The 12,919-nt window shown below is 47.0% G+C and overlaps 1 protein-coding gene and 1 non-coding gene across 3 annotated transcripts in view; one reads left to right on the forward strand and one right to left on the reverse strand.

Annotated features, from left to right (window-relative positions):
- Positions 1-12,919, reverse strand: part of PRKCE (protein kinase C epsilon) — a 512,328-nt gene that overhangs the window by 455,438 nt on the left and 43,971 nt on the right. The window lies entirely within an intron of this gene.
- Positions 2,283-2,358, forward strand: TRNAA-AGC (transfer RNA alanine (anticodon AGC)). The gene has a single exon. It is a non-coding gene; the product is annotated as a tRNA-Ala (tRNA).

Genomic DNA, 12,919 nt, shown 5'->3' on the forward strand with positions numbered 1-12,919 from the left:
GCAAGGGGTCACTCGGTCTGCTGGAGCCCCCACCCCAGGTCAAGGCACATATGAGAAAGCAATCAATGGGACACTTAGGTTCTAAAACTATGAGTTGATGCTTCTCATCTCTCTCCCTTCCTGTCTGTCTGTCCCTATCTGTCCCTCTCTCTGTCTCTGTCACACACATATACACAAAATAATTAAAAGAAGGGCGAGAAAAGGTTTCCCATTGAGAGTCCAGGGCTGTTCTCCGTCATATCTCACTTCACAGCCTCCTCTTCTTGCCGACGATGACAGCCGCTGCTGAGCACTGTACCAGCACCAACCTTTCCTCCTCCTGCTGCCCAACCCCGCACGCTTCCACCTGGACACGCTTCTGTTCAGGCGAAATCCTTGGCAGAAACCGTTTCTAGCCCTCAAAGAATGGAAAATTCAAAGAAAGCCAGAGAACCCTTTGTCTGCTAGAATGACCTGTGTGACAGAGGGAACGAACAGAGGACAGGAAGCCAGACACGAGCTTCAAAGCGTACATCTAACTTGATGCATCTCATGGTGAGAAAAGCTCAGCACCCAAGCTCAGAACCATCTTCAAAAGGCCCCTGGATTCCACCAGCCACTGTGCTGGACAAACTCATTATCCTCAGCTCCAAGGCAAGAAGACAGGAGGCTTAATCAGATCAGCAGCATTTGATCTGGAAATAAGCACCTTCTTTTGACATTCATGTATTACAGGAATTATGTCTGGTACAGCTACCTAAACCACCATCATGTCAAAGGACATTCAGCGGAGAGGAATAATGACTCGGGGAAATGCTACGAAACCTACAAAAGGAAAGCAAGCCCACCCATCACTCCAGAAGCCAAAGCCTCGAGGTTGTTCTGACAGTGGAAAAAAACAGACAATTCCTGAGATTTTTCCTGCCTCCCTCCTTCCACCGATCCTGTAACCTGTCCTCGGGAGGGCAGGGATGCTATGGTGGGGTTACACACGGCTTCTGCGATGGTGCCTGTGCCCCAGTTTGTCATCACGCCTGTGTTTTCTGACAAGCCATTGTTTCCAGCTAAAATTTTCCACTCCTGGATTCAGCCCAAAGGTGAGTTTATTTTGGAAAGTCTGAGCCAAATTTTCCTGTAACTAGAATTTTAAACAGGTGAAATAAAGGTTGCTGCTGCTCCCCACATAAAATTATGTACTAAGAGTGCAACAATAGTTCAGATCCCTAGAGTTACACAGAGCCAAGCTCCACAGATCCAGAGACATAGTCTGCAATAAACAAGGAGTAAAAAGATATGCCTCCAAAAACAATACGGAGCAAAGAAATGAACCTTAAGTTGGACATATCCAAACAGTGATGATAGTGAGTCCCGGGCATCTATCAGCTTTATATTTCTCAAAATATTTCACTCTGTTGTCTCATCTGTGCCACGCAGCTTCCCTGGGGAGAAGAGGGCGTCTTCCAGGCTCCCCTCGGACAAGTCATTAAGTGGGAGCTTAAAGAGGGGTCAAAAATGACTAAAGGTCAAGTGTGACAACATGACTATCCACTGATAAGGTCATTGACTCCTGGTCTTCCTAAGTCACATTGTATAGCCCCTTAACGGTAAGTATAGGAGTTACAACAGAATCTTAAAATAGGCCACTGAACTATACAGGGTTGGGCAAAACTAGGTTTATAGTTATTCATATGGAAAATAATACAAGAATTAATAAATAAGAATATAAGAATAAACTCTGTTTCACATAGTCATTGTAACTGTAACCTACTTTTGTCCCATCCTGTATTACTAAGGTTTCTTAAAACTGTTATCTTGTTTGTCATCTTAACAAATCAGAGGGAGGAGAAAGAATCTGGAATTTACTGAGTATACGCACATGCCAGACACCACACCAGGCATTAAATTCTCAAAAAAGTTATACAAGACTGGCACCGTAACACCTATTTTCCAGAGATGGCAGATGAGACACCTGGGTAGTAATTGGCAGGGTGAATATTGGGAATCAAATTGGTCTTCCCACAAAGGCCATGTCACCATACCAGAATGACAGGCAAGTCACATTTTATACAGGAAAGTCACTTTCAGGTTTGCTAACAAAAGCACTTATAAGGTTTTTGTTTTCTGTATTTAATTCTAAAAAGAATGAAATTAAATGGAGGTAAAATGCTAATAATCTCAAATACTGTATGCTGCTCCCTGCCATCACTTCCTTGGCCCTATTCTATGCAGGTACGTCTGTGGGCCTGCACCAAGTGGATGCTCAGTAAATGTTGGATAGATGGATTGAAAGATGGGCAGATAGGGCCCTGGCCGGTTGGCTCAGTGGTAGAGCGTCGGCCTAGCGTGCGGAAGTCCCGGGTTCGATTCCCGGCCAGGGCACACAGGAGAAGAGCCCATCTGCTTCTCCACCCCTCCCCCTCTCCTTCCTCTCTGTCTCTCTCTTCCCCTCCCGCAGCGAGGCTCCATTGGAGCAAAGATGGCCCGGGCGCTGGGGATGGCTCCTCGGCCTCTGCCCCAGGCGCTAGAGTGGCTCTGGTTGCAACAGAGTAACGCCCCGGGGGGGCAGAGCATCGCCCCCTGGTGGGCGTGCCGGGTGGATCCCGGTCGGGTGCATGCGGGAGTCTGTCTGACTGCCTCCCCGTTTCCAGCTTCAGAAAAATACAAAAAAAAAAAAAAAAAAAGAAAGAAAAAGAAAGATGGGCAGATGGATGGATGGATGGGTGGATGGATGGAATAATAATGTTCAGTAACAATGCCTCCTTGTAATTTAAATCTGCACTATCTCAATCTTTTGGTATTTGGAGACATGTTTGCCATTTTAATCCTTGAACTATAAATCAAGCTATTTTAGCTTTATCTTCTGTGAGCATATGGATGAAAGAATATGAATGTTTTGTTGCAAGTGAACAGGCTGCATAGTTGAAGACAGTTTTCCAAAGAATGTGACAGAAGCCCAATTATTGTCTTTTAAAAAAACAAAACAGAATAAATGTTCTAGGAAAGAATCTTTACAGGAACAAGGAGAGCCTTCTACACATATTTAGGACAACAAAAGCAGACTCAAGGAAGAATCAGTTCCATAAGCGGAGGCCTCTGTCTGTCCTTCAAACGGGAGACGCTCTGGAGGTGCCAAACAAGTCGCCTCTGCCCTGCAGGAGCTCCCAGTCAAGCTGCTCACAACCCACAGAACAACCTTCAAGAGGAAAGGAAATGGCACTATGGACTCTAAGGCAAGTGGGGACAATAACTGTCACCAGGGAGGCAATTACACAGAAACTGAGGCCCCACGCGTCCCATCTTTTACTAAAGGCAGGTAAATTGTAAGATTTTTTTTAGTTAAGAATAAGAATTGACTTCCTGGAAAAAAAGAAACAAAAAGAAGACATTCCTTCCAGTTCCAAGGACAGTTTCCAGTCTTCCTATCCACAGTGAAGGTTTTCAAATGCCCCTTCCAGGGTAATATCTGATGAAGAAAAAGAATGGAGACAAAGGCAGTCTTTGCCTTGCTTTCAGCAAGAGAAATGCCTCTAAAATTTACTCTATGTGCTGGGGTTCCCCTAGAGCTTTATTTTGTAAAAAGAAAAGGGAAGGGGAATCCCACTACTAAAAAAAAGGCAATTTGGATACTACTGTTGCAGATCATGGGCTAAATCTCACTCAGTAGTCATTCAACAGATACGTATGGGACCGAGTATAGAACTAGATGTTTCAAACAGCCGAGATATGGTAACAACGTTAATGTCCCTCAATAGATGAATGGCTTTTTAAAAAGGTCTATATATACAGTGGAAAATTATTTGGCCACAAAATAGAAGGAAATCCTTCCATTTGTAACAACATGATGAACCAGGAAGACATTAGGCTTGGCGAAATAAATCAGACACAGAAAGACAAATGCTGTAGACCCTTACTCATTTATTGAATCTAAAACCATCAGACTCAGAACCAGCTGGGGGTGCAGAAAATGCATAGATGTTGGTCAAAGGATACACACTTTCAGTTATAAGAATAATAAGTTTTGGGAATCTAACAGCACCATGACTATAGTTAATAACATTATACTTTATACTTGATATTTGCTAAGAGAGTAGATCTTAAGCATGCTCTCACCATGAAAAGGTAACAATGTGAGGTGATGAATGTGTTAACTAACTTGATTGTGTTAAATCACTATAATGCACAACCTAAATATATACAATTTATGTCGGTCATACTTCAATAGAGCCAGAAAAAAAATAGGAAAAAGAAGACCTAGATCCTAAAGATCAGCCTTAAGGAGGCATAAAGCACACAGCTCAGGATAAACACATCCAACAACCAACTAGGCAACTCACAGATGCTACCTCATTTGATCATCTTGACAAGAACGACTTGCAGTAGTAGAAATTATCATCCATACCTTATAGACCAGACGATTGAAAGTGAGAAAAGGCAAATCTTATGTCCAAGAGCTGGGACTAGAACCCCAGGCCACCTGACACCAAAGCCCCCTTGGTCTCTGCATCCATCTTCGGGATGACTCCCCACTTCGGGCTTCCTCATCTTTGTATTTGCCTGGTGATGGTTATTCCTCAATTTTAAATACCAAGGGAGAAGGAAGAGAATAATCTAGACTCACTGATGTCTGTAAGAATCCAGATGTTTTCTAAAACACCAATATAGAAGACGGGCTCTATCAGCCTAACATTTAAATCGGAATGGAAAGCAGCCTGGACCAATGAGACAAACCCTGCTTTCTCCTGGGGCCGTGCCTGGGTTGAGGTACAAGGTAGGCAAAACTTGCTTCCTTCACTGTGTTATCCGTTCTGGAATGCCTCTTCTCCGCCAGGCCTTGCCCTGGAGGCCCTGCATTCTCCCTCCTCTAGGTCAAAGCCGAGCCCTAAAAGGATCTGAACATCAGTTATTTACCTGTTAGTGTGCCTGGGGTCCACTGTGACCCATCTCCCCAGGGCACTGGCGTGTTAAAGTTCTGTCCTCTGATCAGTGGACCAAGAGGAGGCATTTTCTTTCAACACAGAGAAGTGTGGCTACCAGGGTTACATGTATGTAAGGCAACCCAACTTAACTTTTGAGCACTTCCAGTTTTTTTCAAAAACAAAAACAACAAAACACACACCCACATACACACAGCCCAGAACACAAAATGGAACCTATCCCTGTTCTCTACCTGGTGTGAGCACATTAGTTACTGTTCCTCGGGCATCTGTTATGTCCCAGGCTTTGTTCTGGGTATAAACATATTATCTTTCATCTTCAACACAACGCTTCATTCTCTTCCCTTCCTCACTGTTTCAGTTTCCAAGGGGTTCCATAACAAGGAACTGAAAATGAGGGTTGGCTTTGAGCAACAGAAATTTATTCTCTTGCAGTTCTAGAGGTTGGGTGCCTGAGCACAGGGTGCTGGCGGGGCTGTGTCCCCTCCAAAGCCTCTGAGACAGGGTCTGTCCTGCCTCTCCCAGCTCTGGAAGACCCAGGTGTTCCTTGTCTCTTGGCAGCAGAGCTCTGATCCCTGCTTCCATCCTCATATGGCCATCTTCTCCCTGTGTCTGTCTTTATGTCCAAATATCCCCTTTATGTAAGCACACCAATCACACTGGATGGGAGCCTACCCCAATGACCTCATCAGAAGTTTACTGTATCTACAAAGATCCTATTCCAACTAAAGTCATATTCTGAGGTTCTGGGGGTTACAACATAAACATATCTTTCTGGGGGACACAATTCAACTCATCACACCCACTATGGGAGAGAGTGATGAACCCAAGGTCCTACAAGGTCCTAGTCTAAGCAAAATTCAATTTCACTTCCTAGATTATCCTCAGGCAAAACAGAAGCACAGACTTGAATATCTTGAAGAAATCCATCACATGAGAAAATAACAGGACCAGGCTTCTTCCTATGGGTCCCTTTGCTTCAGATCTCTACCCTCTTTCCTTTCCATCTCAGTCCAAGCATCCTGACCTCCCAAACCAGGTCAAAACCCCTTCCACAGAATCTCACCACATGATCTACCTCCCTTGTTGTCCACATCACCTTTGCAATTTCCCACTGGTTTGGGGTTATTGGATAGCTGTCTCTCTAGGTCACCAGACGGCAAGCCCCCAGAGGGTGAGGACCTCTGCTTTGCTCATGGCTGGATCCCCACCTCTTAGCACAGCCCCTGCCTCTCAGAAGTTAGTCCTCTGCTACTTAGAACTAAACTTCAGATAGCCGTTCCATCCCTGGCCCCAAGCAGCCTAGGGAGTCAAGTGTAGTCGTTAACTTTAGGACCCATGCCTTCCAAAGGCTGGGCCCAGCTGCTGCACCCCCTGTGCAATCCAGCCTAGGCCTGGGCACCACTAAGAACCAGAGAATCGGCCCTGGCCAGTTGGCTCAGTGGTAGAGCGTCGGCCTGGCGTGCAGAAGTCCCGGGTTCAATTCCCGGCCAGGGCACATAGGAGAAGCGCCCATCTGCTTCTCCACCCCTCCCCCTCTCCTTCCTCTCTGTCTCTCTCTTCCCCTCCCGCAGCGGAGGCTCCATTGGAGCAAAGATGGCCCGGGCGCTGGGGATGGCTCCTTGGCCTCTGCCCCAGGTGCTAGAGTGGCTCTGGTCGCGGCAGAGCGACCCCCCAGAGGGGAAGAGCGTCGCCCCTGGTGGGCGTGCCAGGTGGATCCTGGTCGGGTGCATGCGGGAGTCTGTCTGACTGTCTCTCCCATTTCTAGCTTCAGAAAAATACAGGAAAAAAAAAAAAGAACCAGAGAATCACCTACCGCCACCCACTCAACTCCACAGCCCACCCGCCACCACACTCAGCCCTCATCAGTGTGGGACACCCATGTCTTGACTCCCACCAGACACGAGAGGCGACATCTGCTCGAGAGCTTCCCAGGGCCCCATGAGGGGTTCCCCCTTCACACCTTCCTCATCAGCTGCCGACAACACTGCCTTCTGAGGAGCATTTGGTACCTTTCTTGTCCGACTCCACCCCACTCGCCACACACACATACAAACTGCCTCTGAAATCCTCGAAACCCGTAAAAACCATCGCAGACCTCCCTCAGATCAACTTGAAACAGTCACCGCAGCTAAAACAACCGTGGCCTGTGTACAGATAAGGGCAGCAGAGCCACAGCCACAGTGGTCTGGGCTTCTCCCCCACCAGCAGCCCTCAGACAGCGGGCTCCGTGGGTGGGCACCTACCACCCAGGAAGGCCGCCGGGCCCTTCCTCCACCCCGCACTCTGTGACACTGTCACTCACTCACCCCCTCACCCGGCCAGCCTGTACTGAGCTCTTGTATCGGTGGGTCAACTGGGACTCTGGAGTTGACACAGACAAGGAATCAAAGAAGGAGAAGGCAGCGGGGTAAGTGCCCTAACAGAGGTTTGTGCGAAGGGCTGCAGGGGCAGCGCATCTCTGGGGTCTGAGCGAAGCCCCTCTTCGGCCGGCGGAGGATGGTGGGACCAGGAGGAGGACAAAGGCAGCTCAGGGAGTAGCAGGCAGAGCTGGCAATCAGAGAGGAAGAAAACTGTGTTATGGGAACAGCCAACCATACTGCTTCCTGTGGTGTCAGGTGTCCGGCAAAATCAGAAATAGATGAAGTTAAAAAAGATAAAAACCCAGGGTCAGTTTATAAAGGGTCTTGTAATTAGCGGACAAGGTGTAATTTGTTACCACTCCCTTGACAGTACCTAAATTTTAACCTAATACTAATGGTGAATTTTTAAGTTCATGAATGTTAATTCTCTCAAAAGCGGTGTAATCACACATACACACACACACACACACACACATCTCTATACACTGCCTGTTCTGTTCACCTCTACACACACAACCAGACTGTAAGAAACAGTAAGTCTCGCTCACATGGCTGCCTGCGGTCACCCTCAGGGCTTTCTGAGATTGGCTATTTTTTTCAGACGAGTTCCTAGGACACATGCATTTACCATCATGCCCAGATACAAGAACTTGAATTTGAAAAACTGAATCTCATCCTTGTTGTTTCCTGCTTACATTGCAGGCCTCCCTCCCCTTCTCGTCCTCTCTCTCCTCTTCCTTTCTCTCTTCCTTTGTAATATTTTTTTCTATGTTTGCTATACTTTGCAACAGCTGCTGAACTGCACATATCTGGGAGTCCATTAACTTGCTATTTACTTAGGTCCACACCATTAGAGATGGAGGGCAAAATCAATCCTCTCACGCCCCACCTCCAGAAAGCCACAGCCCCTTGCCAAGGGGGCGGGGGGGGGGGGGCTTCCCTTCACTCACACCCCCAACTACAGAGTTATACTTTATATCAAGCCAGGTTACATTAACTTTATTAAAATAAGATTCTAAATACAATTTGGGATTCTGGTAGAAAAATGTTCCAACAAATTCACCTACCAGTTATCTGGGTACTTGAATATAAATCTATAGAAAAATAATCATACACAAAATCCAGCTTGAAACACGGGTCCAGAAGCTTGCCCACCAAATGAGTGTGGGCTGCCTGACACACAGCCAAACATTACATTAGCATGTGGCACCAAGGCAGCGTTTGTGCAGAATAATCCAGTGCAGACTGATGTCCACTCTAATTGTAGCTGCCTTGGAAATTGAAAATAAGTCCATAGGGAGATGCCACACACTCAGAAGCTCATTAGAAACTGGTCTCTTTCTTCTGTCGAAAGACTGCTCTTCACTCCCTCTGGCTGGGGGTGAGGTGCTCAAGGGTTTTAGTGTTCTTATTTATTTATTTTTATTTTTATTTTTTTAATTTTTCCAAAGCTGGAAACAGGGAGGCAGTCAGATAGACTCCCGCATGCGCCCGACCGGGATCCACCCGGCATGCCCACCAGGGGGCAATGCTCTGCCCCTCTGGGGCATCGCTCTGTAACATCCAGAGCCATTCTAGCACCTGAGGCAGAGGCCATAGAGCCATCCTCAGCGCCCGGGCAAACTTTGCTCCAATGGAGCCTTGGCTGCAGGAGGGGAAGAGAGAGACAGAGAGGAAGGAGAGGGGGAGGGGTAGAGAAGCAGATGGGCACTTCTCCTGTGTGCCTTGGCCGGGAATCAAACCCGTGACTCCTGCATGCCAGGCCGACGCTCTACCACTGAGCCAACCGGCCAGGGCGGGTTTTAGTGTTCTTAATTTCTGTCACTGTAAAAATCAGAGACACACACAGTGAAAAAATCCAGGGACAAATCCTAAATACCCGTAGAAATATATGGGTGCTGACTCATGAAAACAAAGCTCATCGGGAATTGGGGTGGTGAGCTGAGCTGGTCTGAATGTTCAATCCTAACGGCACCCTAAGGGAAAGATGGAACAGGAAGCCACTTCCATTCAGCCCTTGGAATGGAGGCAGGTGAGGATCAAGGTGAGCAGGTTAAGATGGCGCCTGCGCGGAAGCCACCCAAGGGATGAGGTAGCCAGGGCTAGTGGGAACAAAGGGGCTGGAGATGCTGCCTACATGGTGCCAACCAGTCCGCCCTGGGCAAAGAGCAGAAGCCTGTTCCCTTTTGCCCGTGCAACTTCTTTGCTTTTGTTGGATTTGGAGTGGATTCTGGCTGCCAATTGTCCTCTTGTTCGGGTTGGTTTGGTTTTTCACAAGTGTCCTTATCTGTCCCAGTAGATGAAGGAAGAAAATGGATTTTCACCCAAATTTTGACCAAGACCAATAGAGGATCAGAGCACCATTAGCAGGCAGAAAAAGAAATAGCATTAGCTAGGCCCTCAGTTCTCCAGAGTTAAAAGAGAGAGAGAGAGAGAGAGAGAAGCCCTCAGGACCTGAAGCAAGTACAATGTTTGGTGGCCAGAGGACAGGCCAAGGCCAGCAGACCACAAGCTTCGAAATGAGAAACCAACCAATTGTCAGCTATATCAGAGCATCTCATTCCATATGGAGGCAACTTCCTGAGTATTACAGCAAAATCCACCTTTAATCTCAGAGGATAATCCTCCATGTCACCATGGGCATGAATGCCAGAGCCATCAGATGAGGATTTGCCTTTAGCTTTGTGCCGAACATGGCCCTTTTTTGGCAGGTGCAGAAACCAACGGGGAGAAGAGGTCTCGAACAAAAAGGAAGTGGTATTCAGATCCCAGGGGGAAAACTGAAGAGCTGTGACGAGGAGAAGGGGCTGTGGTCACATGATCAATCAGGAACAATCACTTCTTGATCTTCACCTGCACAGTCACAGGAGTTAAAGCTTCTGTGAGCTCTGTGATGAATCGGAAATCTAATGAAATGCCTGGTGCTGGAAGAAGGGGTCACACGGAGGCCGGGTCGCACTGTGTGAAACAGTCAGCACTCTCAGCTTCTGGGTGGGAAAACCAAGGTCTAGGCCCCCAGGTCTCCACATACACACTGTCTCGGCAGCCCCATTGTGTCTTTTGCTTATTTCAGAAGGGCCTAAATTTTTTAAAAGAGAATAAAAAGATGATGCCAAGTGCACCTTTATCTACCATGTGGCCCTGTGGCTCTTCTCCTAACGGCTATGAGAAGATAGAATGTGGTGGTGGTGGTGGTGGTGGTGGTGGTGTGACCATAGCAAACCCAAGGCATACATGGAAAAACTGGAGAAGCCAACAGGAGAGCAAAGATACACAGAGCACCTAAGCAGGGGTGTGCTCACTGCCTCCCGCCAAAATTCCCTCGGGGACCTGGAGAAGTAAAGGGTTCCTTTTGTGTTCCCAGAAAATCAACTGCAAGGAATCACAGATGTTATTGAACAGGGCCCCAGAATGCCTTTTTCATAATTTTAAAAGAGGAATTATTTTAACCACTGATGTGTATAATAAACTTTTGTCAAGCTGACATTAAAATCTGTTTCTTTTCTCTGCTCCCCACTCCCTTCCCAAGCAGCCCTTACATCCCACAAGCATGGCATATGTTCTTTAATTGTTATTTTAGGGTGACTTCAAGGAGCTCTGTGATGGGCAGTTATCTCGTTAAGTGGTGGTGCATTTATCTAACAGAAACACCATTTCACTGGAGGAAAGGACCAGAAAGACTGGTATGAAGTCAGCCTCTCAACCTCCCATCTGGGACTGGGTTCTTCTATGTGGTGCTGATGGTTTCATTAAAGTCATTGTGGAGATCGGGAAACTGCAAAGAGAAATTCTATCAAGACCCTTAGGGCCCTGGCCAGTTGGCTCAGCGGTAGAGCATCAGCCTGACGTGTAGAAGTCCCAGGTTCAATTCCTGGTCAGGACACACAGGAGAAGTAACCATCTGCTTCTCCCCTTTTCCCCTTTTCCCCCTTTCCCCTTCTCTCTCTCTCTCTCTCTCTCTCTCTCTCTCTCTCTCTCTCTCTCTCCCCCTCTCTCTTTCCCATCTCCTCCCCTCCTGCAGCCATGGCTTGAATGGTTCAAGCAAGTTGGCCCTGGGCACTGAGGATGGCTCCATGGCTTTGCCTCAGGCACTAAAATAGCTCGGTTGCCAAGCAACCCAGTAGGGGGCTTGCCAGGTAGATCCCAGTCAGGGCACATACAGGAGCCTGTCAGTCTGGCCTCCCTACCTCTCAGTTAATAAAAAATAGATAAAATAATAACAATTAAAAAAGACCCTTAGGAGCTAGGGGAAGAGACCAATGTGAGGGGAGAAATAGAGAATATCTGAAAAACAGGTTTTCCCCCTCAAGCTCAACAATAACCTGCAATCTGCATGGTTTAGAGAAATAAACCCAAGCTCCTGGGGGAAGTTTTCCAACAGAGCGAAGATACACAGGGAAGAACTGCCTCCTTGTAAGTTCCACAAAAGCAGGGAACACGGCCGACCTATCTCACACGAGGCTGTTAGCTCTTCACAGTGAAACTGAAGTAGAAAAGAGAGACAAGTCCTTCTGAAACACTGACTTCCTCACGTGATCCCTTTTCTATAACTTCCAGTAGCTCCCAGTCATTCTCAGAAAAATGTCCACAGTCTTTTGCCTTGCATTCAAAGCCCTCCACACCCAGGTTCACCCTACCTGATCACAATTCACTCCCAAATCTAACCCCCTCTAGTCTGCCAGTCTTCTCATTGTCTCATGGATATATGATGTTGTTTCCAGCATGTTGGCCATTGACCCAAGACAATACTGCATTTCTTACCTATTGATGCAAATGACCCATCATTCGAAGTCCTACTCTTGTCTTCCACAGAGCCTTTCTCAACCACTCCAGCCACTGCCTTACTTGCCTCTCCTTTCTGAATCACAAAACTAGGAGATCTTCACTTCCCAGGGAACTCCTGTCTCCCCAACCTGTGTAGCACAGGCTCCAAATCCCATATAAGTCCCATAAGGGCAGCAAAGCCAACACTCTTGTATCTATTAGCATTCAGCACAAGGCTGGACAGACTATTCTTTGGTGCCCAGTAAGCATGGCAAGGGCTTGAGGCTACACATGCCAGGTTTTCTGACCCCTCCTCACTCTCCTGTCCCATTCCCTAGATCCGAATTCCAATCTAGAAATTCTGATCTAGAGAGAGGTAGGGATGATGGGGAAAGCATAGTTGTTCTCCTGGATGGTGATACAAGGAAAATAGTTATTTCTAGGTCAGGTTCCTATAACACTTTTTTTCCTCCCAGATGAGACATTTATTTGGCTTTGGTTTGGGGGCTAGAGAAAGCCTATCTAGGATATTAGAGCTATCCCTTAGTTTTGGAAATGTCATAGAAAAAAAAAGGCCAGACAATCTATAGGGAAGCTATTGGTGCTGGGGTGTGAGCCTCATGTCAGTTGGGTACAGCAGAAGCCAACAATAACAAAACTCTTGTGTCCACACAGGCCAATCCAGTCTTCAGGAAGTGATGTAAAGCCCACTGCAAGAGTGACCCAAATGGATTAGAAATCTCCACGTGATTCAGACTTCATTCACACATTATCTCCCTTATATTTTTCTCAAGATCCCCTCGAGTCTCAGTTAAACCTCTCGCCCTCTCCCTACTACCAATCTCAAAGCTTGCCATCTTTTCTAGAAATCAGATCATT

The sequence above is a fragment of the Saccopteryx leptura genome, chromosome 3, assembly GCF_036850995.1.
Source record: "Saccopteryx leptura isolate mSacLep1 chromosome 3, mSacLep1_pri_phased_curated, whole genome shotgun sequence".
NCBI classification, from domain to species: domain Eukaryota; kingdom Metazoa; phylum Chordata; class Mammalia; order Chiroptera; family Emballonuridae; genus Saccopteryx; species Saccopteryx leptura.